The following is a 25,435-nucleotide window of genomic DNA, read 5'->3' on the forward strand; positions in this document are numbered from 1 at the left end:
TCTTAATAGAATGTTTGTCAACCAGACACTGTCTCAGTATTGCTTTTTAAACTGTATAACACTGACTTCAATTCTAGCACACTTAAACCCCTGCTGAAATGAAAGTGAAGGTGGATGGATTCCCTTTACACAAGTTTATGAATAAATCTACTTTCTTATTTTCCTCTCAGTTTTAGTCTTTTATACTGCTTTTTGCTGTATTCAAAATGGATTCAGCAAGTCTTACTTGAATAAATTCTCAAGAAAATTTCTTACTTTAATTTCTTGTCAAAATCTAAGTTATCATTCTTCATTTCAAAATTGCCTTTTCAGTTCAAGATAGCCTTAACAGCTGGTAATGAGAAAACTGAACATATCCTAGAGGTAAGTGTATCTCTTACCTAGAGGTAAAGGTACCTTTGTTATTTGCTAAATCTGTCCAGATGGTATATTAGACAATATAGTGAAATAATGGGCTTTGTCATACCTGGCAATATATATTTTGTGATTTCTGTTCTCAAATGTAGTGATTCTTTCTATAAAGGGCATTATCAGTGACCTATATATTAAAATGAGATGTGAATATCTTTTAGCAACTTTGCCGCAGGAAAAATCTTAAAGACGTATTTTCCTTTTATGCATTTCCATCCCTCCTTAGATTCCATTTATAATTACTTTATTGATAAAGGATATGCACAACGATGCTTTTTATTTCAATGCTTGTTAAATCTCACAAAACTTTTAATACTTTAAGAATAAAAGAAACAATTTTCCACCTTATTCTGGGAAAAGATTAACATTAAAATATTCACAGTAATGAACCTTTGTACTATGTCAAAATGTAAAAATGAAGAGTCGGAAAAAAGTCTTCTTGTGTTTTACAATTTAATGCCAAAATTTTCTAATTAGACATTGGCAATTCTCTAGTACAACTTTATTTTTAGTTAATCTTTATTACTTCAAAGCCTGTCCTAAATATATTTTAAATTTTCCATGAATATTTAAGATAAAATTCTTTTTAAATCTGTGGCCAGATTGTAAGGGAACACCAGAAACCTTGGCTCTGTGGAATTGGCAACATAATTCTTAAGGTTACATGTAGCACATTGAAACAGCTGTGACCAATAACTGTACTGTCTTTATTATTTTCCCATGATAGGAAATTAAAATGAAGTGGAAATGTTTATTCCATAAATAGTAGGCAACACTTTAAACAGATAATAAAATGTAAGGGTTTGCTGGAAAATAAAAAAAGGTCTCTCATTTAACCAAACTGAAAGGTAACCCAATGCCAAACTTGTCCAAAGAGACAGCTGACCATCTTGTTAAGAAACTCAGACACATAGCAAGCTTGCATTAGGGGGGAGTTATTTCCATCTCAGAATTCCCAGATGCCATGAGAAATGAAGCTATGCTTCACATAGTGAATTGAGTAAGCCCATTTCAATTGGTCATGTTTATATAAAGATAGCTTTTCTTCATGAGCTATTTTTGATAAAGTTATTTTGGACTCTGTTTGCCTCTCTTTTGAAATTTCCCTGGAGCCTGCTTAGAAGCTGTATGTTAATTCTTTGGTCAGGCTTACAGTATTATTTCCTTACCTAAAAATTAGACCTGTCACATTTAATCATCTCAACTCGACATTTCTTTGTTTTATGTGTACCAATTGATAAGTTGAACCAAATCAAATTACTGAAGGTTGTTAATTTTGAAGCAGATAAATGCCTTGTTCCAACATGTGCACCTCAGTTGTATTTTGCTTGAAATAAGATACTTCTTTTTCAACAGACACATGCCAATCAATAGTGCTGCATGAGGAAATGCCATAACTGCATAAGGATGACTGCCCGACATGGGTCTGCAAATTGATCTCCAAGATGTTCAATGCTTTGGTGGTGGGAGAAAGACCACCATATGGGGAATCAAGAAATGCAAGCACTCAAACTGTTTTTAATTTGCTTTCCAATTTCATTCATATATCAAGATATTACTGTACAAAGTACTGCTGGCTGAAAATGGCACAGAAACATGGAAATTCTAACCAGCTTGTTATAGTAATTTTGCTCTATTGTGTTATTGAAACTAAAGTCATAAAATATCTTGGACAGCATCTTTGACATTCAGCAAAATTCAAAGTTGCTGGATATGAAAGACTGGAGAGATGCTTGAGTAAGATTATAGAGACTGCAAAAATTTGAAAAAGAAAAACCTTGCTGTTTTTACTGTATCATTTTCTATTGAAAACAGTACAGAGAATATAGGCAAAATATTCTAGAGTACCATTGTGTACACTCTAGACATTACATGTTGGCAATTCTGGATCACAACTTTGTTATTTTGAGTTCATCTTTATTACTTAAAAGGCCTGTTTTAAAATAGATTTTAAAATTCACATGACTATTGTTTTAATCTTATGGCCAGATTGTAAAGAAATACCAGAAAACTTCATTTCTGAGAAAAGAGATCAACAGAGTTATAAGCCCTACTGAGTCCTGATTTTTTCTGGAGCTGGTGCTAGAGATGCCAGGGTAGTCTCTGCTGGCCCTACCGAGATGGCAGAAAGCAACTAAGGCAAACTAAGTCGGGGAAAAGAAGTTACTCCTAGCTCAGGATCAGAAAAATAACTGAGGTACATTTATATATTGCATTATCCCACAATGCCCCCCTCTAATTTCAGGACCAAAATGTGAGAGTGCTTCTTTGTCTGGGTCCCCACTGGACTACCTCTTTGTGATTTTTTCTGCTTGCATTTAATTTTCATTTCAACCTAATTTCATGAGGATACACATTGAGGTTTAGAGAGGTGCAGAGAGAGATTTGTTCCCAGCCATTTACCCCTCTCAGGGTAGAACCAGACCCTGCACTATACTAAAGGATCTGTACGATAGTAAAGGATCACACTGAATCAACCTGTCCTCTTCAACCAAATACTGCCTCACTGCAAGCCTATACCAGCAAAAGGGCCTCCACGGTTGGCTACAGTTTATCACTTGGTGCTTTTCTTACTGTATGCTGATAATTGGATGTCAGTATCAATACCTACCAAATTAAGACTTGCTCTCTTGCATTTGGGAAACATTGATTCTTTCCTGTTTTCCTCACTTTGGACCCCAATGAAGTTTAAATATGCTTGAATTTTTCTTAATTGTTTTCTTCAGCTAGGTTTCCACTCACAGATTCGTAATTGTTTCATAGATGGTATCATAGGATAAGCCAAAGCAAGAAGAAGAATTGCTGATGGTTTGTTAATTCCCTTTCAGTAAATAGTAGTGTCTTAGAGCTGAGATAAAGTGGTTTCCAAAAAGATTTAAGATCCAGAAGTTTGATACAGATAACTTTAGTCATGACATTTCTGGGATTGCTGATCCAGAAAATATTTTAATATATTTGAGGTTTAGTAAGTACCTCCACATCCACAGATAGTGTGTTTAGATAATTATGCAAGATGTTGACATATAAGACATAAACCCTGTTCTCATTTATTTACAATCGAAGGAGAGAAAACTAGAAAATGCTCTTAGAGAAAGCAGTAGTACAGACATTAAGTGCTATGAGAGTCCAAAGTCGGAAGAAAGTGATTTATCTGAACTGTATTATTCCAATTTTATTTCCAAAAGAAGGTAGAATTTGAGGTGGGCATTGAGGAATGGATAATAATTGAATAGGAAAAGGTAAGTATAACATATGATTGAATAAGAACTGATACGGTTTGGCTGTATCCCTACCCGAATCTCATCTTGAATTGTAGCTCCCATAATTCCTACATGTCATGGGAGGAACCTGGTGGGAGATAATTGAATCATGGGGACACTTTCCCCCCACACTGCTCTCCTGGTAGTGAATAAGTCTCACAAGATATGACCATTTCGTAACAGGTGCCCCCTTTCACTTGGTTCTCATTCATTCCCTTGCCTGCTGCCATAGGACACATGCCTTTCACCTTTTACCTTCTGCCCTGATCGTAAGATCTCTCCAGCCATGTGAAACTGTGGGTCCATTAAACCTCTTTTTTTTTTTTTATAGATTAGCCAGTCTTGGGTATGTCTTTATCAGCAGCAAGAAAGTGGACTAATACAGTAAATTGGTACCGGTAAAGTGAGGTGCTGCTGTAAAGATACCCAAAAATGTGGAAGTGACTTTGAAACTGGGTAACAGGGAGAGGTTGGAACGGTTTGGAGGGCTCAGAAGAAGACAAATCTGGGAACATTTGGAAGTTCCTAGAGACCTGAATGGCTTTGACCAAAATGCTGATAATGATATGGACAATAAGGTACAGGCTAAGGTAGTCTCTGATGGAGATAAAGAACTTGTTGGGAACTGTAGTAAAGGTGACTCTTGCTATGTTTTAGCAAAGAGACTGGCAGTATTTTGACCCTGCCCTCGAGATTTGTGGAACTTTGAACTTGAGGGAGGTGATTTATGGTATCTGGCAGAATAAATTTCTAAGTTCATGGGACAGACTTGGTGAGAGATAATTTCTAAGCAGGAAAGAAATTTCTAAGCAGCAAAACATTCAAGAGGTGACTTGGGTGCTATTAAAAGCATTCAGTTTTAAAAGGGAAACAGCATAAATGTTCAGAACATTTGCAGCCTGATGATGCAATAGAAAAGTAAAACCCTTTTTCTGGGAAGAGATTCAAGCCAGTGACAGAAATTTGCATAAGTAACAAGGAGCCAAAAGTTAACCACCAAGACAATGGGGAAAAAGTCTTCAGGACATGTCAGAGAACTTTGTGTCAGCACCTCCCATCACAGGCCCAGAGGCCTAGGAGTGAAAAAAGGTTTTGTGGGCCAGACCCAGGGCCCCCCTGCTGTGTGCAGCCTAGGGACTTTGTGCCTCTGCACCAAGACACAGCAGGTCATGGCTTCAGAGGGTGCAAGCCCCAAGCCTTAGCAGCTTTCACATGGTTTTAAGCCTGTGGGTGCACAGAAGTCAAGAACTGAGGTTTGGAAACCTCTGCTTAGATTTCACAAGATTTATGGAAATGCCTGGATATCTAGGCAAAAGTTTCCTGCAGGGCCCTTATGGAGAACCTCTGCTAGGGCAGTGCAAAAGGGAAATGTGGGGTCGAAGTGCCCACACAGAGTCCCCAGTGAGGCACTGCCTAGTGGAACTGTGAGAAGAGGGTCATCATCTTCCAGATCCCAGAGCAGTAGATCCACTGACAGCTTGCACCATGCACCTGGAAATGGCACAGACACTCAATACCAACCCATGAAAGCAGCCGGGAGGAAGGCTAGATTCTGCAAAGCCACAGAGGTGAAGCTGCCTAAGTCAAGACCATAGGAACCTACCTCTTGCATCAACATTACCCGGATGTGAGACATGGAGTCAAAGTAGATCATTTTGGAGCCTTAAGATTGGACTACTCCACCAGATTTTGGACTTGCATGGGGCCTGTAGCCCCTTTATTTTGGCAAATTGCTTCCATTTGGAACAACTGTAGTTACCCAATGCCTGTACCCCACATTGTATCTAGGAAGTAAATAACTTACTTTTGATTTTACAGACTTATAGGTAGAAGGGAATTACCTTGACTCAGGTGAGACTTGGAATATGGACTTTTGAGTTAATGCTGAAATTAGTTAAGACTTTGTGGGACTCTTGGGAAGGCATTACTGGTTATGAAATGTGTGGACATGTGATTTGGGAGGGGCCAAGGGTGGAATGGTATAGTTTGGCTGTGTCTTCACCCAAATCTCATTTTGAATTGCAGCTCCTATAATTCCCATGTGTCATGGGAGAGATTCAGTGGGAGATAGATGAATCATGGAGGCAGTTTGCCCCATACTGTTCTCATGATAGTGAATAAGTCTTATGAAATCTAATTGTTTTATAAGAGGTTCCCCTTTCACTTGGTTCTCATTCTTTCTCTTGCCTGCCACCATGTAAGACATGCCTTTTACTTTCCACCATGATTGTGAGGCCTCCCCTGCCAGGTGGAACTGCAAGTCCATTAAACTTTTTTCTTTATAAATTACCCAGTCTTTATCAGCAGCATGAAAATGGACTAACATAAGAACAGTCTGAGTAAAAGACAGGGATGGAAAATGAAAAGACCTCTTGCTGAGGATGAGCAAAGTACTAATAACTGAATAAAAATTGCAATAAATGATAGTCATGTAAAAATTACTGATTGATCTCATGTGCCCAAGTCCTTTAAAAAAACAAGCTATGACCTAAAACAAAGTCTATCCTGTTATTTCAATAGTGTTATTACACTAATAAATGGAGTAGTGAAGGTACAGATTCCATATACAGTTTTAAAATCTTAAAATTAATATTTTAAATTAAATGTTTAGTCTGAACCAGTGGTTATCAAACTTTATCATACATTATAATCACCCAGAGAGCATGCTAAGACATGCATTGCTAGGTCTCACCTCCAGAAGTTTTGATTCAGTTGGTCTCTGATGGGACTAGAGAATTTGCATTGCCAACAATTTCCCAAGTAAAGCTGATGCTGCTACTTGAAAATCACAGTATGAGAGTTTCAGTCAGAGGAACACTATATGCAATGATTCTGAGTCTTGAATTAGTTTGATGTGTTCAAGAAACAATTAGGAACTTTGAGAGGTGATAGATATGTCTATTACCTTGATTGTGGTGATTGTATCACAGGTGTTTGCATGTATTCATATTGTACATCAAATTATACACATTAAATATTTGCAGTTAATTATCTATTGATTATGCATCAATAATGGTATTTTTTAAAAAGAAAAAAAGAGGAGGCTTCTTTGCCTGGAACAGGTTGGATAAAGGGGACAGAAGTATAAAATGAGATCAGAGAGATCATAGGGATTCTCTGTCCCTTGGATAGAGAGCCTTGGAGGTCATTATTAGGATCTTGGCTTTTACTCTAAGACTGAAAGTCAACTGCATGTAATCTTATTTAATTTTTAAAGTATAAGGTGGTGTATTTTGAAATCATTAACAAAAGAAGTTATTCTTATTAAATCTTATATAACATATTTTTTAAACTGTGAAATATAAATAAAACAATAAAAAGTATTTTGTGAATCTATATGAAACAGGTACATTGCAGTAGAAAGATAATGGCTAATGGAAGGGCTGAAGCTGGCATTTGGTGACTAATTTCTCCATCTAGTTTGTAAAATAATATTTCTGGATTCTTGCTTTCTGATCATTTTTCTATTATTTTCTTCTTAACAGTTATTTCTCAGGCAATCACAGAGGCTCATGCCTGTAATCCCATAACTTTAGGAGGCTGAGGTGGGCAGGTCACTTGAGCCCAGGAGTTCAAGATCAGCCTGGGCAACATAGTGAGATCCCCATCTCTACAAAAAAATCACAAAAATTAGCTGAGTGTGGTGGCTAACACCTGTGGTCTCAGCTACTCGGGAGGCTGAGGTGGTAGGATTGCTTCAGCCTGGGGTGCAGAGGCTTCATTGAGCAGAAAATAAACCACTGTACTACACCTTGCATAGCAGAGCAAGACTCTGACTCAAAAATAAAACAAAACAAAAAAGTTGTTCCTTATTCCATACCTCCCCTTCCCCATCTAATAAAGAAGCCAAATGTCTGCTTTTGTCCTCTATAGGCAGCAGACAAATACAAAAAAACAAAGCTTCATATTCTGATTTAAAATTATATATATATACAATGCACATATATTTTACATGTAACAAAACCAATTTTATTGTTGGCTAATTGATAGAAATAAGAGTTGTGTTCCTATGGCATCTGTCTGGTCACAAAACATCAGCAAACTTCTAAATAAAGATTCAAAGACTTCTGATATTAAACATTGAAATAATGTGAGCTATACATATGTTTAAGAGAGATTAATAAAAACAAGAAAGAAAATTATTTACCCAGTTTCTGGTGAATCAGGAGAGTCAAGGGTCTAGCATTAGTAGGTGAATTTAAGGAATAAATGTTTGCAATGCAGAATTTTAAGGAGTTGCCTTGTCTTATAATTTGAAGTAACATAATTTGATGCTTCCAGATTTGTTATCTTTGCTTAGCATTGCTTTGGCTATGTGGGCTCTTTCTTTATTCTATACTAATTTGAGAATTGTTTTATCTGGTTTTTTAAAGAATGATCATGGTATTTAAATATGAATTGCATTGAATCTGTAGATTGCTTTGGGAAGTATGGTCATTTTCACAATATTGATTCTACCCAGCCATGAGTATGGAAGGAGTTTCCATTGGTTTGTATCACCTATGATTACTTTCAGCAGTGTTCTACAGTTTTCCTTGTAGAAACCTTTCACCTCCTTGGTCAGGTATATTCCTAAGTTTTGTTTTGTTTTGTTTTTTATTTGTTTTGTTTTGTTTTCAGTTATTGTAAAAAGAATTGAGTTGTGGATTTGATTCTTAGCTTGGTGTTTGTGTATAGCAATGCTACTGATTTGTGTGCATTGATTTTGTATACTGAGGCTTTACTAAATTTGTTTATCAGATCTAGGAACTTTTCAGATGAGTGTTTAGGGTTTTCTAGCTATACAATTACATCATCAGTGAACAGTGACAGTTTGACTTTATCTATTTAGATTTTGATGTCCTTTATTTCTCTCTCTTGTCTGATTACTTTGGCTAGGACTTCAGTACTATGTTGGATAGAAATGGTGAAAGTGAGCATTCTTGCATGGTTACAGTTCTCAGGCGGAATGCATTCAACTTTTATCCATTCAGTATGTCTATTGGCTATGGGTTTGTTATATATGGCTTTTATTACTTTGAGGTAAGTCATATCTATGCCTATTTTGTTGAGGGTCTTTATTATAAAGGGTTGCTAGATTTTATCAAATGCTTTTTCTGCATCTATTGAGTGATCATTTAGTTTTTGCTTTTAATTCCGTTATGTGATATATCACATTTGTTGACTTACATATGGGAAAATATCCCTGCATTTTTGGTATGTAACACAACTGATAATGGTGTATTACCATTTTGATATGCTGTTGGGTTCAATTAGCTGGAATTTTGTTGAACATTTTTGTATCTATGTGCACTAGGCATATTGGTCTATAGTTTCCTTTTTTTGTTATGCCCTTTTCTGGCTTTAGTATTAGGGTGATACTGCCTGCATAAAATGATTTAGGGATATTTGCTTTTTATCTATCTTCTGGAATTGTTTCAGTAAGATTGGTAACAATTCTCATTTGAATTTCTGATAGAATTCAGCTGTGAATGCATATGGTTCTGGATGTTTTGTTGACAATTTTCTATTACATACTCAATCTTGCTTATTGTTATTGGCCTATTCGGGGTTTCTACTTCTTTCTGATTTAATCTAGGAGTGTTGTATTTTCCAGGAATTTATCCACTTCTTTTAGATTTTCTAGTTTGTGCATGTAAAGGTGTTCATAATAGTCTTGAATTATCTTTTGTATTTCTGTAGTATCAGTTGTAATATCTCCCATTTCATTTCTAATTGAGCTTATTTGCATCTTCTCTCTTCTTAGTAATATCTTACTGTCTATCAATTTTGTTTATCTTTCAAAGAACCAGGTTTTTGTTTTATTGATCCATTGTATATTTTTTGTTTTAACTTTATTTAGTTCTCCTCTGATCTCTGTTATTTCTTTTCTTCTACTTGCTGTTGGTTTAGTTTGTTTTTTTTTTTTCTCTAGTTCCTTGAGGTATTTAACACTATGAACACTCTTCTTGGCAGTGCTTTTGCTGTACCCCAGGGGTTTTTATAACTTTTTCACTATTATAATTCATTTCAAATAAATTTTAAATTTCTATCTTGATTTCATTGTTAACCTAAATATCATTAAAGAGCAGATTACTTAATTTCCATGTATTTCTATGGTTTGGAAGATTCCTTTTGGAGATGATTTCCAGTCTTATTCCACTCCAGTCTGAGAAAATAGTTGATATGTTTTTGATTTTCTTAAATTTATTAACACTTGTTGTGTGGTGTGTTGTATGGTCCATTTTGAAGAATGTTCCATGTGCTGATGAGAAGAATGTATATTCTATACTTGTTAAGAATAATGTTCTCTAAATATCTAAGTCCATTTGTTCTAGCATATAGTTTAAGTCCGTTGTTTCTTTGTTAACTTTCTGTCTTAATGATCTGTCTTGTGCTGTCAGTGGAGCATTGAAGTTTCCTACTCCTTCTGTTATAGCATCATGTTTTCTCATGCTGACCCTTTCATACTAGACTTGCTCTTCCTGGCTGATACTTTATGCTTCCACCACCAGTACCTCACCTCCATCTAAGACACCAATTGCTTCTTCCTACCATGCTCCTCTAACTCACTAGGGGCTGGAAAATTTTGTCTATTGAGAAATTTTTTAAAACCCTGAGTTAAAGTCTACTCTTTCACTATTGAAGTGGGATAACAGACACAGATAAATGTAGCTAAATGTAGCTATAAAGATGACAAAATAGTATTTGTCCATATAACATGCTACAGTTTAAAAATGACCTAACAACTCTTTGCTTGAGTGAATGCTGCTTTATTCCTCACTTTTAGGAACATTGTTCTCTAAAATCATGGACAATCAGAAGTTTTGCTGTTTGAAATTGTATCAATAACAACGAGACATCCAACTCTTGCCTAGATAGCAGCTAAGTCACTTTGACCCAGAGAGACAGCCTTGATTTACAAACCAAATACAGAAGTTCACATAAAGAGTTTCCATATTTATTTTAATTTTTTTTCAAGGAAAGATGACCCTGGTTTCACTTTTGCAGTCTACACCAGATATTGATCACTTGCACACAGCTCTGCTTTGCTTTGAGCCTAACAAAGCATGACTTACTGTCCTTTTTCTGCTCCACAATGTTTAGGGACTCAGCTGGGAATATTTGAAAGTTTGGGCAATTCAACAATTGGGAACTGCAATTATATAGACACTCCTTCAATAAATTTAAAGAGTACAACTGCAAGAGAATTTGCACAATCTCTTTACACCTGACTTGGCTTCTCCATAGCATGGCAGCCTCAATGCAGTTGAACTTAGTTAATTTCTCAGTGCTCCAACTAGTGTTTCATCTAGCACAATACAAAGTGATTGCCTTTTATAAAAGCTTCAAAAACCATGCAGCTTCACTTCTCCCAATAGTATTGATAGACTGGTCACAAACCTGCCTAGATTCAAGGGGGAAAAATATAGACCCATCTATCAGTAAGAGGTACTAAAAAGAAAAGGTGATAAAAGACTTCGTTTCGGGCATTCTCTTGTTTGCTGGGTTTCCCTTGCTTTCTTGTACCACTTAATTGGAAGAAGAAACCATGTTTTAATCAGCTCTATTGGAAAGTTAACATGATAAGGAAATTAGCCCTACTGACAATAGTATCATGAGTGATCTTGCAATCTCATAAAAGACCAGCAACCAGAATCAGCCAGTTAAGGTGCTCCCAGATTCCTGACTCACAGAAGTTGGATGATAATAAATGCTTATTGTTTTTAGCTTCTAGGTTTTGAAGTAATCTGTTATGCAGCAATGGTGGACTAATATAATCATGTAGAAGTACTTTATGCAACTATAAAAGAGGATTCACAAGGCTGACATAGATGAACAAGGCTATTTTGATGCCTTATTTGTTAGTTAACAGACGCTTGTGTGTTAACAAACAAACCCTTTGATTTGAAATGAATTAGAATTGGTATGGGCACTCACTCCTAATAAACATTAATCACAGTAAAGAAGGTTCTTTTTGTGTGTTTTTCCCTAAAATGTGCTGTAAGCATAGTTCACTTCACTAGCAAAATACAAAAGAAATGCTGACATGAGGGGTATTGCAAGGTGTTAAAAAAATCCCCCAGAGCCAAGAAATCAGCAGATCTAAATCCTAATCTCAATTTTTACCAGTCAGTTGTGTGAGTTTGCTCTAGAGACTACCTCCCACTGAAACTCAGCTTCGTTATTATTAAAAAAGAGGTCTTATCTATAAAATCTTTGCCCAGACCAATGCCCTGAAGTATTTTCCCTATGTTTTATTCTAAGAGTTTAATAGTCTTACATGTAGTCAGGCTGGAAAGGGCAATGGAGGGATTAACAGATGCAAAGCAGAGTGAGAGAGGATAAGTAGGTTCTAGTGTTATATAATACTGTAGGGTAATTATAGTTAACAATTATTTATTCTATATTTCAAATAGTTAGAAGAGAGGAGTTTGAATGTTCCCAAGAAAAAGAAATGATAAATGTTTGAAGTGACAAATAAGGGGATACTAATTACCTGAGTTGACTTTTTCATGTCGTATACAAGTATCAAACTATCACACTGTACTCCATAATTTTTTATAATTATATGTCAGTTAACAATTTTAAAAAGAGGAGATTCAGCTATGTTAGAAGTTTTTAAAATTATTTTAACCATGATAAGAAGTTCCCTTATCCCCCTTGCAGGGCATGCAAGAGTGGTGTGGCTCACATTTTCGGTGCCCTGGTGCTCAAATCCCTAGGGTATGCAGAGGGTAGGTTGTGGGTAGCACTTTGGGCTCTGACCCCACAGCAGCATCTAGAATTGAGTGTTTACAGTTCCTGAAGTCCCAGTGTGCATGTGTAACAGTATTATCTTTTAGCTTTGCTGTCCACAGGTAGATTGTGTTCATCAGCTTAATTAGACCCTCAGCCTTATTGCAAGGACAGAGGGCTTTCTGTATCCCAGGTTCTTGCCCTAGTGTACTGGAAACATTGATTCACACATGGTCTTGGAGGATGGATGCAAGGTTTTATTGAGTGGTGGAGGTAGCTCTCAGTGAGGTGAATGGGGAGCTAGAAGGGGAATGGAGTGGGAAGGTGGTCTGCCCCTGGAGTAAGGCCTCCCAGCAGCCAGACTCTCTTTTGACTGCCCCTGATTGAATTCTGTATCATCCCACCTCAATGGCCTTCTGGTGCCTGCTGGTGTCTGTCAGTGTGCTCTTCTGCTCCTCTTGACAACCAGCTGTTTAAATCTGTGCCCACTAGGGTCCTGAGATTTTATGGGCAGAGGGTAGGTGGGTGTGGGGACAGAGTCATCTTGGAAAATGCAACATTGGGGCATAAAAACAGGAGTACCTGTTCTCACTTAGGTCTGCGAGCACAGGCTAGAGGGTGGAGCCTTTACCAGGGACCCCACCCTTCTCTACCTAACATTTCTCTGCCCCCCTTCCATGTCAATGATAAAAAATATATTTTGCATTATGGTTGAATGCCTACATATGAATATATGTATCTAGATTTAAATGGAAATTTTCTGATATGATACTTTACCCATTTTACATGAGATACACTCTAATATTATTTTGTTTTATTCTCTGCCATAAAAATTCCTTTAGTCACAACTATTAAGTTGATTTTGGAATATAGTTGAAAACACTGGATCTTAAAAGAACACTGTCTAGAATTCCATGATTCTAAGTAAAGAACATGATTCTAAGTAAAGAACAAATATTATTAAGGGGATTAGACCTGGCTACACTAAAAATAGCCTATTAAGAGGTAGAGCTAAGAGTGAAAGCAAATTGCCATATTTGGGGCAAAATAATACAGTGACTACAGAAGAAAGTCAAATAGACATTCAAACAGTCACTGGGTTGTTCAATAATATGTTTGATTTATTGTTTGTAAGGTAGACCAGAATGAAGAGTACTAAAAATATGCAATCAAATTTATAAGGTTTAATATCAAATGGGAACTTATGAATTTACAACTATATACAATAACATATTCCTGGTTGTGCCACTTACTAGCTGGCTAAACATGACCAAGTTATGTAATCTTTCTTATTGTCATCATAAGAATATAATGAATGTCAAATGAAATAGTAGATGTAGGAAAACTGTGAAAACTATAAAATAATTACAGTGATCACATGTATATATCATATACAACCATAATTATAGCTTCCATTTATTCAGGGATTACTCATTTCAGACACTGAGTTAAAACCTTTAAGTGCATTTTCTCATCTAATACTAACAACAAACTTTTAAGATGTGTACAATCATTATATATATTTTACAGATAAGAAAATGGAGACTAGAAATCACATAAGTTACCCACAAACCACCTAGGTAATAGACACGTTCTCTACTCTGTAGAAAAGCTAAAGCAAAAAATCCTTAATTCTATCTATATGCACACACATATACACATAAACCTACACATCCACTAATCTTTTCTGTAGATTGAATTTAGTTCACTTTGTCACACAGCAAAAATCTGAGAGTCAAGTTTGATTCCTATTTTTGCCTTATATCTACATCCACTCCCACCAGCAAATTTTACTGCTGCTGTATATTCAAAATATAAGCAGACTGCAACCACTTCTTGCCACTTCTGCTGCTACCTCACTAGTCCAAGCCATCACCATTCTCTTTCCTGATGGGAGTAAACTAGCAGCGGAAGTGGTAAGAATCAACCCCACTTAAACCCTTCCAATACCTTTCTTTTACATGTAGAATAAAATCCAAACTGTGCACCCACAAGGCCCAAAAAGATCTAGCTCTTCTTGATCTCTCATACCTCATATCATACAATGCTTCCCACATATTCAGCACTCTTCAGCCAGATTGATCTTGCTCTGTTTCTCTCATACATAAAGTTCTTTCCTACCTCACATTCTTTGCATATGCTGTTCCCTGTTCCTCAAATATTCTTTATTAATATCTTAACATGGCTTGATGCTTCTTATCATTTGAACCTGAACCCAAATACCATCTCCTCAGAAAGGTCTGGATTCATCTCCCTAATGATGTCCTCCCATCTTTTTATTCAGTTACTGTCTCTTACATTACTAGTTTTTATTGTCATCATAGCAGTTATCATTATCTAATTTTTTCTTGTTTGTTTAATATTTATATTTTGTATTTTTTGCTGCAATGTATGCTCCACTAGGGCAGAAATGTTGCTTGTCTTGTTGACTGCTGCATCCCTAGAACACCCAAAATCTTAGAATATGCCCTACATGGTGCATATTTGTAGAATGTCAGAGCATATTCATTGAATAAATAAATTAATTAATAAACCAAATTGTAACCTGGAGAGTGACTGTTAAGCCCAAAATCAAAGTAAGAGTGGTGTGCTGGATGACATTAGTTGACCAGTTGAATAATTCATATGCTGCACTAGAATAACCACATATATCCTTTCCATCATGGAGATAAATCTGTGATGGGGAATTGAATACTTAGGTCAGCTGGTGAGGTCACCCTCCTCTTTGGAAAGGTCTTGAGAGACACTGACAAATTGTCCCTCTTTGGATTTAACCTTTCCTAAATCCCTTGCAAACAAAGATCTTTTCCATCTATATATAAAATCTCTTTTCACAAACTATAATGCAATTGATTGGGGCACAGCTATTGATACACATACATTTCTCAGACTATACTCTGGGTACCTTGATTTAAATTTGGATATAAATTATTTGGTCATTTATTTATTAAATGTGGTTTTGGGTATACTATTGTCAAATTTTTTTAAATGTTCACATTTAGAAACATTACCTTAAGTTTTGGAAGGTCCATTTTTTTAGTCAATGGGTGTGTTTTTGTTTAGTTTGGTTTTATTTTGTTTTTGAGTGTCTCTCAAGGTCTAAGCTTTCTTGTAGGTGCCAGTAATGCAGGAGTGACTAAGAGAGAAGGTCTTAATTCACATGGTGTTCTTGCTGCTGTTGATCCTGTGAACTAATAACATTAATATGTCCACAAACCACATACCCTATACTGAGCTAATCTACTTTATAACATTATATAAATAAGGTGCTTACAGGCTAGGAAACTGGGCTTAATGGGACACATCTAACCACCTTAAGGTAAAACAGATAAAGACAATGTCAAATCTATTAAAATAACTAGTGAACAATCCAACACAAAAGTCTACAAAGTTGTAATGGACTCTAGTTGCCTAATGATCTGAAGATTAATGTTGAAACCACTTGCGGTACTGCAGCCACTAAAACCCAAAAAAAAATGGAGATACAGTACCTCAAACATTGGTCCTTTCACTTTAAGAAACTTCTTCGACCCAGTCAACAAGCAAGATCCAGTAGGTGCCTGGATATTCATGATTTCAAATACACAATAGAAGATTTGGCTCTGAAATGTGACAGATTGGAACAATCTCCACCTCAGGAGTCTAAGGCTCTAAGGCACATGTGCCTCAAAAGGGAAAGGGAAGAAGTAGAAGTGGAAAAGTAGAAGATACAAATCAAAATGCACATTGCTTATTCTAACTATTTTGGGTGTTGCTTTCTGAAAGTACATAAATTCTGCAAAACTTACAGCTTATCCTATGAGTACATTGGCTAGACTTCTAACTTTCTTTGACCTTAGGTAGTATGTTTTTTCTAAAAAATACTTAACCATATCCAGACTAAACAAAATGGGTACCAGATCTCAAAGACAAGGCTCATAGCCAATAGTGAGGAATTCAGAATGCTTTTCTCTATTTTTCTATTTCTTATTCATTCCTACAATATTTGTTGAAAACCTACTGTAAGCCAGACAAAATTATAGGCATCTGGGATATACATGGTGCCTACCTTTGTGAAGTTTACAAACTAGTGAGAGGAACAGGTAATAATTAAAAAAAAGAAACCAATGACACAATAAGAAAAAGAAAGGCAAGACCAAGAGGAAAAAAGGAGTCTGAGAAGAACCAGAACTTTAGCGTCTTATGCTGTTGTATACATTCAGGTGAACCATACATGTGCCTGTTGTGGTATCTGAGATCCCACTATCAGAGATTCATTTGAGGGGTCTCAGAAAATCTGTCCATGTTTCAAATTTCTTCATTAAAATGAAAATAAACCTGGGGGAAGGTATTCTTCAAATACTCAGTTTCTTCAGATAACTTAGGTTTCTTGTTATCTTTCTACTATTCCATGTGGGTAAGGCCAATCTTCCTGGCAAATAAAAATCACACAGAGAACCAGCTATTCAGGTTTCTGCACCTCCCAAAATAGCTTTTACAGATCACCAAGACAACGAACCTCTGGTATGTCCTAATTCAAGGTTCTTTTCAGGCAATAATATGTAACCACATGATTTATAAGGTACATTAAATTTGACCAAGTTCAGTGAGAGAAACAACTGGTAAGCACCGTACCTTTAAGATCTTAAGAGTGTAGGCTCAATTTGACTCTTTCCTATGTAACCAAACTGCAGTTTCTTAATGACCTCCTCTTTTATCTATGACACATACTTCTCTCACACTTCCTTCCAGAACTTCCCCCAAGATGAAGTTAGCTCAGTCAAATGTGGCACCATGCCTAATAACTATTGACTTCATGTGCACATGCTTTCCAACTTTTTGACCATAATCATAAGGGGAGTCTCATTATCAGAGTATTCAGGAATGGATCCTGATCAGTTCAGCCCTTACTGAAACTTTCACTCTGTTTTACCCAAATCCCACAGCATTATTGTCTTCTCTCATGATTTTGTTCAGAAGAATGTAAAATATCCCACAGATCTGGATTCTTCTCAGTTTTGTTTTTCCATAAATTCTCATTAACTTGCATACTTTCCTAAATTTACTAAACTCCTTTTACTTCCATAAACAAATGTAATAACTTTTCCTCCTTTGGCAAGATAGATTTTTCTTTTGATTCACCTGACCCATTCAACAGTTTCTTATTCCAACGGTTATTTCTTCTGCAAAATCAGGCTTATTTTAATTATCTTTATAGCTATATCAGTATAATATAACATTGAGGTGGTACAAAGTGAGTACCCATGGAATGATATTGACAAAGTCTATCAACTGATACCATTTCATAGAGTAGCTGATAGATCTTTGGGAGTAAGACTTCCCAAGGAAAAGACATAGAGTGGGAAAATATATGCGTCGGAGATGTAAACTGGGAGATAGGGTTGTAACAAGGACTAACTGTTCCATTTCCATGATTCTGCTTTGGGTAGGTCCTTTCTTACAAGGGAACATTTGGTGTTGGTTTCAAAAAATTTGTTTTTGTCTCCACGGAGGAACATAAACTGTCTTGTTATCAGAAATTTAAAATGATTTAATCCAATATATTTTTAGATTTTTTTCACTTAGCTTTCTGAAATCATAGAGCTAAATTAGAGTAAATAAAAACACATACATAAAGTACCTAATGCAATGCTGGCCCATAAGAGATACTTGGTAAATATTAATTTCCTTCCAAATTGGGGTCAAATTGTAGTAACTGACTAATCTCAGTGGCCTAAGTAACATCTCTTCTGTTTTCTTTAGAAAAGTGCTTCTCAAGGTGTGGTGTTTGGACCATTAGCATCAAAATAACCTGAGAACTTGTAAGAAATCACAATCCCATGCCTCACCCACAACAAACTGAAATGGATACTCCAGGGGTGGGACTACAATTTGTGTTTTAACATGGCCTTTAGATTATTCAGGTTGGACACTTATGTTTCAGAAGCATTATAGACAGTTCTGCTTTGTTTCTCCCTTAAATGTTTTACTTTGTTTTATGTTTTAACCCATAAACTACCTTAAATTGCTTGGCAAAATGCGAGGATATAAACCTACCTAAAATGTATATTAAATGTACTGATTTAGAAGATCTAAACTGGAATAGAACTCCTTCATACAAATCTCTCCAGTATCCCCAAATTTCTATTCACTGTAAGTTCTGCTTTAGAAAATTTAGGACCTTTGACTGTTTACCATTTAATATTGTCCTACTGTTCCTGCTGTTAATTGAAAAAAGACTGCACTGAAATTCAAGTTGTGAATCAGGCATGAGTTTTAAATAAGCTGTGCTGCCTAATGCTGTTCTGGACCATGAAAATCTACTTCCAAAGCTCATTCTCTCCCAATTTTCTAATTATTCCACATTAAAACTTTCCTTTGGGTCTGCCAACTAATAAATAGCATGCCTAATTACTTAAGGTTTCTTGAATAAGTATCTGCTTATAGCTGCTATCTACATGCAAACAGCTCTTGGCTATTAGACTTTTGAGTCTTGCATAGAAGTCTGTTTTCTGCACACACAAGTTCCAGCCACCTGAAATAAGAGCCCAAATTTCTCAGGCACTGGTGGCTCCAGGTGGAATGGTCCTTAAATTGGAAATCTCCCTTGAAGTGTGTAGTAGGCCCATCAGGGATGTTATGTCCTTATAAGGCCTGTTGAAAATCTGCTAACAAATTAATGGTCTTAAAGGTTAAATGACAGTTTGACAAACATATGTTTAAAAAGGAAGGCACATGCCAGACGAGTGCCCTCCTGACACTCTGCCTGTTGGGGGGTAGTTAAAGCAGCATCGAATTACAGGCTTTGGGGTCAGTTTAAGTAACAGAAAAGAAAACAGTGTAACATGTGGCAGACACAGGCCTGCAGAGAGGAAAACAGCTAATAAAATGGCTGCGTAAAGCAAGTAAAAATTTCTTCCCTACTCAGATCTCAATACTGTTACAATAGTAAACAATTATAACATCACCTTTGCTTGCTGCACAACTAGGAACCAGCCAAAACAAATGGATGGGCTGGAGAAAACCATTGCAGGCAATGTAATTTCCAACATCTTGTTAAGTTCTGATATTTTCAAGCAGCAAGATAAGGCATGGTGAAAGAAACATGAACTGGAAATCAGGACCCCTGGGTTTTACTCCAGGCTCTACCACATTTGGGCTATGTGACAGTGAGCTTCAGCTTTCTTTGAAATTTCCTCACAGAAATATGTTACTATCATATCCTTGACTTTTACTGAGAATATGACAAATGACCATGTGAAAAAAATTTTGTGTGTTTAATAAAGCTTCATTTAAAAGACACTCATACACATGCAACTCCAACACTTACTGAATAATCAATATGGGGAAGACACAGTGGTAAGATGTGTATCAATATTATCTTATATAATGCTCAGAAAATATCCTATATGAGAGATTCTATTATCCTGATTATTACAAACAAAGAAACTGAAGTTTAAAATGGTCCAAAGTATATGATATTGCTATAATTTTAGCCTGATTGTGCTTACAACAAATTCCATGTTTTAGTCACTGTGTCTTGTGAGGTACAGACGTTCTGTCTATAAAAGTTAGCAAGATTTATTCATTTGAATTTTACTTTGCAAAGAAGTCTGCTTCTTTTGGCTCATTTTATGTATTTTTATCAGATAATAAGAACTTTGTAAGACAGTATATTTAACATTTATTTTGTCTCCTTCGGAATTGAAAGCTGCGTTTGGGCTTAGTTTTGGCAACCAGGTTTTTAGCCTGTTCCTGATTACCATACTTCCCTTTTCTTCTCCATTTTATAGCTCTTACTCTTTTCTAATTGTCCTATTATGGGATTTTATTTTTATTTTTATGTCTTTATTTTTTATTTATATCAATTTGTGGAGTACAAGTGCAATTTTGTTTCATACATAGTGGTCAACTCAAGGCTTTTAGGGTATTCGTCTCTCAAATGACCTATATCATATCTATTAAAAATTTCACTTTTACACTTAAAATTTTGTAAGTTCATCAAGGTATGTCTTTATATGGATTATATTTTATTAGGTTTTCCCTGGATATTGTTTGTTCATTTAATCTAAAGATTTCAAGTTTTTCTGTTTCAGGAAAATTTTTTCTACTCAAACTTTTAAATTTAATTTTTACTTTTATTCGAGTAATACTTAACTATCAAACAAAACTTTTAAAATTACTACATTTCTTACAAAAAATAGTCATCCCTTTCTTATCCCTCCCTAAGTCCTCAGGGGTAATCTCCAACAGTTGAAGGCATTTTTTTCTGGCATACAACTCTGTATTTTAAAAATCGTGCTTATACTTAATACATGTTAGACTCTATAGATGATGTCTTATTAACTGACACAACCCTGCTTTGATTTCACCTTGCTCCATCTTCCAAATATAGTTATAACACAATTATTTATTGGCTTAACAGTCATGTAAATGCTATTCACAGCTGAACTAAGGAGTGTATAATGATTATGTTTCTTTGTGTGCAACTTTTTTTTCCTTGTTTATATTTGACTCATGATTTTCCCGGAATTGAAAGTGGCCTCCTTTTTCCATGCATTTAGTTTCCTTTGTATCTATTGTTATTTTCTCCTCATCTTCCAATAGAATCCCAGTGTACTTTTTCTCAGAATCAACACTATCAGATTATGAAATTCTGCTTTTAAAATGTGTTTTGATATTTGTTTTCTGAGGATATTTGCATCTAGATCCCTCTATTTTCCTAGTCCAGTCTGGACTATTTGCTCTCTAGGCTTACTGAACAATTTTAATTATAGAGATTTCTTTATCTTTCACTTTATACCTTCAATTTTATATTTTCTTCTGCCTTAGTTTATTTTTTCATTTTCCATGAGCACATCTTCCATGAGCACACCTTCCATGAGCTTTCTCAGAGATGGTGCATAGGAAGTAAATATTGTTTCAATGCCTAACTGAATATTCTTTTATTATATGTTTTTCTCTTAGTTTGGCTGTATATAAACTTTTAGATTGAAAAATAATTTCCTTGAGAATTTTGAATGACTTCCCTTTCTCCTTTCCTTCCTGGATTTAAATTACCTCACATGTTATACATTTGATATTGCCTCTGTTTTTTTCTCTATAATTTTTCCTATATATTTTTATGATTGGGTAATTTCTATTAAACTATCTTCAATTTTACCAACTTTTTACTTCATTATATCTATTCTGTTTCATTCTGCTTGACTTCTGTTTGATTACATTTTCTCCTAGGAATGGGTGAAATTTTCCTTATCCTTTTTTGTTAAATTCAAATACTATATTTTTCAGTCATCAAATTTCTATAGTTAATTTTTGTATTATTTTTCTGCTGAGCTTTCTTGTTTTTTGATGCATCGTGAGCAAATTTCCATTTACCTCATTGAGCATTATAATGACAGAAACATTTCTTAAAAAGTATTAAGAATTTTAGAAATGGCCTTGCTTATATAAATTACATGTATCACAATTTCTCACACTGGAAGTTAAAACTGATTTTTAATGTCAGAATATTTATGATGATATTAGGGCAATGGTGTCATCACACATTTGTAGAACCTCTGGGAAACTTCAGTGTACTCTTGTGAGACAATATTTTTATGAAAAACATTTTGACTTTGTAGATTCACTAAAAGGATCCCAGGTTGTACTTTGAAAACTACTGCTATAATGATTACTTACTTTGAAGTATTTGACTGTTGATTCTAACATCTGGGTTGGCCTCTGTTTGATTGCATTTTCCCTTAGGGATGGGTGATGTTTTCCTGATCCCTCATATGTCAAGTAATTTTGGTTTGTATTTAAGACATGAACAATGTTATGTTGTGGGGACTTTCATATCCATATGAAGAGTGTTGATGATTTTGTTTTGGCAGGCAATTAACTTGATTACATTCCAACTGTAAACTTTGTTTTGCCTGCAGTAGACAACAGCTCCATTCTCTAATCAGTTCTTTAATTCTTGGGTTGTAAGTGATTTAGTGATTTAAAATCTGCTTGGGGTGTGTGTGTGTGTGTGTGTGTGTGTGTGTGTGTGTGTGTTTCTCTGTGTTTTTTTCTTTCAGGTTTTCCCCTTAACTCCATGATGGCCATGATTTCTTCAAGACTGATTCCCTGCTTAATTTGGCAGGAAAAATTTCAGGCTTTCTATCATAGTTTCAGCTGTGCTGTGACTAAAACCAACTTATGCAAAAACTACAAAAAAGGGAGACTCACTGAAGTCTGTTACTTGATCCAAATTTTGACTCCCCTCTACAATTTGTCTGCTTTTGATTCATTCTCCAGAGCTCTTAAATAGATACTTTACGTATAGTTCCCAGAGTATATATTTATATCTGCAGCAGAATCAATGTGTTATTGATTTATGCCTCCAAACTATAAGTGAAATTTTCATGTCTTTAATTAAACCCTTCCCAGAACCCTCATTTCAGATGGATTTTATGATTTTTTCTCTCCTATGAGTTACATCTGTAGATGTTTTATACTGTATATTTGTTTAATTTATCACATTAAATTTTAGTTATTTGTTGACATTTCTATCTCCCCAACAATACTGGCACAATGTCTTAACTTTTTTGCTTCCATAGTCACAATAGGTTCTCAATGAATGAACTGGACAAATTAAGTAAATGAGCATTTCAGACAAAAGCAATGGAATATGCATAGGTTCTGTGGAGGGTGGGAGCATCACACATTAAAGGATCTGAAAGAAGCACTCTGTGGCTAAATCATAGAAAGTAAATGAGAGTGTACTATGAGGTGAGAATGAAAGATAATATGGCCAGAACTTGCAGGGATTTTTAGGACATATTAATAATTTTGCCTTTGTCTAAAGTGCAGTCAGAAGTATTTTAAGCCAGGAAAAGTGTGGCAGTGGCAGATCAGACTTCTTTTTAAAATAAAATTTCTTCTAGATTTATATGACATTTGGAGATTGAATAGTTAATAGACCAGAATGGATGGAAGTGTACCAGTCAGGAGGCTACTGTGAAAATGTAGGGAAGAGATGATACTTCAGAAGGGAGTGGAGTTAGAATAAAGTGGATAATTTCAGGAGTAAATTAGTGTATCTAGAATAGATTACTAGCACCTGGGAAGAACTTGTATATAATTAAAAATAAACTGAAGTAGATCAAAAAGCAAAGTTGATAAACTACCAGTATTATACAAGCGACCATTTTTAAATATGAGTAAGTAGGAAAATTCATTGTTCTTCCACACTATCTAACTCTGACTCAGAAGTAGAAATGTCATACCCACCAGAAAACCAGGAAACTGTCATTCTGTTGCATAAATGCCCCATATTGAGGCAGCCAGAGGGCACTTTATTCTGTTCCCTGCAACCATATTGATACATCCCTGTATCAAGGTCAAAAATTGTGGTTCTCCTAAAATAACAATGTATTGCTCTGTGGATATGCACCAAAGTATGGTAGTAGGGTTGAAAGAGAAAAAAATTATGGTAGCAGTGCATACTCAGAATTAAAATATTTTACCTTCTCCCTTTGTTCTGAATGTCAGAAAATCAGGAATGCTAAGTAGGATATATCCTTTATGTTTAGAAAAATTCTAATAGATGAATTCCTGATATTAATCTTAGAACTATACCCAGATATGTGCAATTCAAGCTGCTGCTCAGCTGTGCATCTTAGAAGGGGATTTGACCGGGAGGACTCAAGATGGCGCTGTGAGAACAACCCAGGATTGAAGCTCTCGTTGAATCCATGGAGAGGTGAGTCAGAGCTGCATTTCCAGACTTTTCTTTGTTGCCCACAGAACGGGGAAATTCCCAAGTATAAAAAAGACGCGGGACGCCAGGCAGACATACCGCCTGGCGAAGCCAGCAGCTGGGGTGGAGGCGGACAGCCCTACCCAGTGCTCCCCACAGGGCACGCTTGTCCGGGTGCCCTGTTGAACTGGCAACCTGAGACATGAGAGGGCTGGACTGAATGGGACTTGGAAAGTGGGCCAGCCCAGGGGATTGCAGGGACACAGCGTTTGGGGTAGCCCACTGGGACGGACAAAACCACGAACCCAAACACTCCCGTGCAGATGGTCCCTGAGGCGCTCTGTGGAAGAGGGGCATCCAACATTACCAAGGCAACTCGCCCCTACTGAGATACACGCCCACTGCTGACGCAGCCTGCCATTGCCAAGGCAACCCTCCCCTACTGAGATACATGCCCACTGCTGACGCAGCCTACTGTTGGTGAGGCAACCCGCTACAACAGAGAGACTCTGCCACAAGGCATAGCCCATGGTGGAGACCGCAGCAGAAGAACAGAGTCTGCAGCAACAGGGCAAACCACACAACAGCAGGGCTGAGCCTTGGCAGGCAAACCGTGAATAGACTACCTCCTAGCTGGGCAGGATACCTCAACGGACATCCAAAAATAAAGCCCGAACCCCCCAAGACAGAGTATTTGAGAAAAAAAAGGGATTTTTTAATGAGCTCTGTTGCAGCAGAATCAAACATAGCAGCCTAACAGCCCTGAATGAACAACAGAGCTCACAGCTCAGCAATTGAGCTCATATAAAGAACAGACTGTCTCCTCAAGCAGCTCCCTGACCCCTCTATATCCAAAAGACTGACATTTGGCAGGCATCATCCTGGGACAAAGATAGCAGAAAAAGAAACTGGTAGCATCCCTCATTGTTCCGCAGCTGCTATAGGTGCACCCCAGACAAGCAGGGCCTGGAGTGGACCTCAGCAGTGGTACAGCGAAGGGGCTAGACTGGTAGAAGGAAAACCAAGTAACAGAAATACTTCATCTTCAACAATCTGGGTGTCCACTCAGAGACCCAATCGAAAAGTCAGCAACTACGCAGAAGACAAGTGGATAAATCCACAAAGATGGGAAGAAACCAGTGCAAAAAGGAGGAAAACACCCCAAAGCAGAACACCTCGCCTGCTAGAAAGGAACAAAACTCCTCACCAGCAAGGGAACAAAGCTGGACGGAGAATGACTGTGACGAAATGACAAAATTAGACTTCAGAAGGTGGATAACGAGAAACTTTTGTGGGCTAAAAGAACATGTATTAAATCAATGCAAAGAAACTAAGAACC

Source organism: Callithrix jacchus, chromosome X (assembly GCF_049354715.1).
Source record: "Callithrix jacchus isolate 240 chromosome X, calJac240_pri, whole genome shotgun sequence".
Lineage (NCBI taxonomy): Eukaryota > Metazoa > Chordata > Mammalia > Primates > Cebidae > Callithrix > Callithrix jacchus.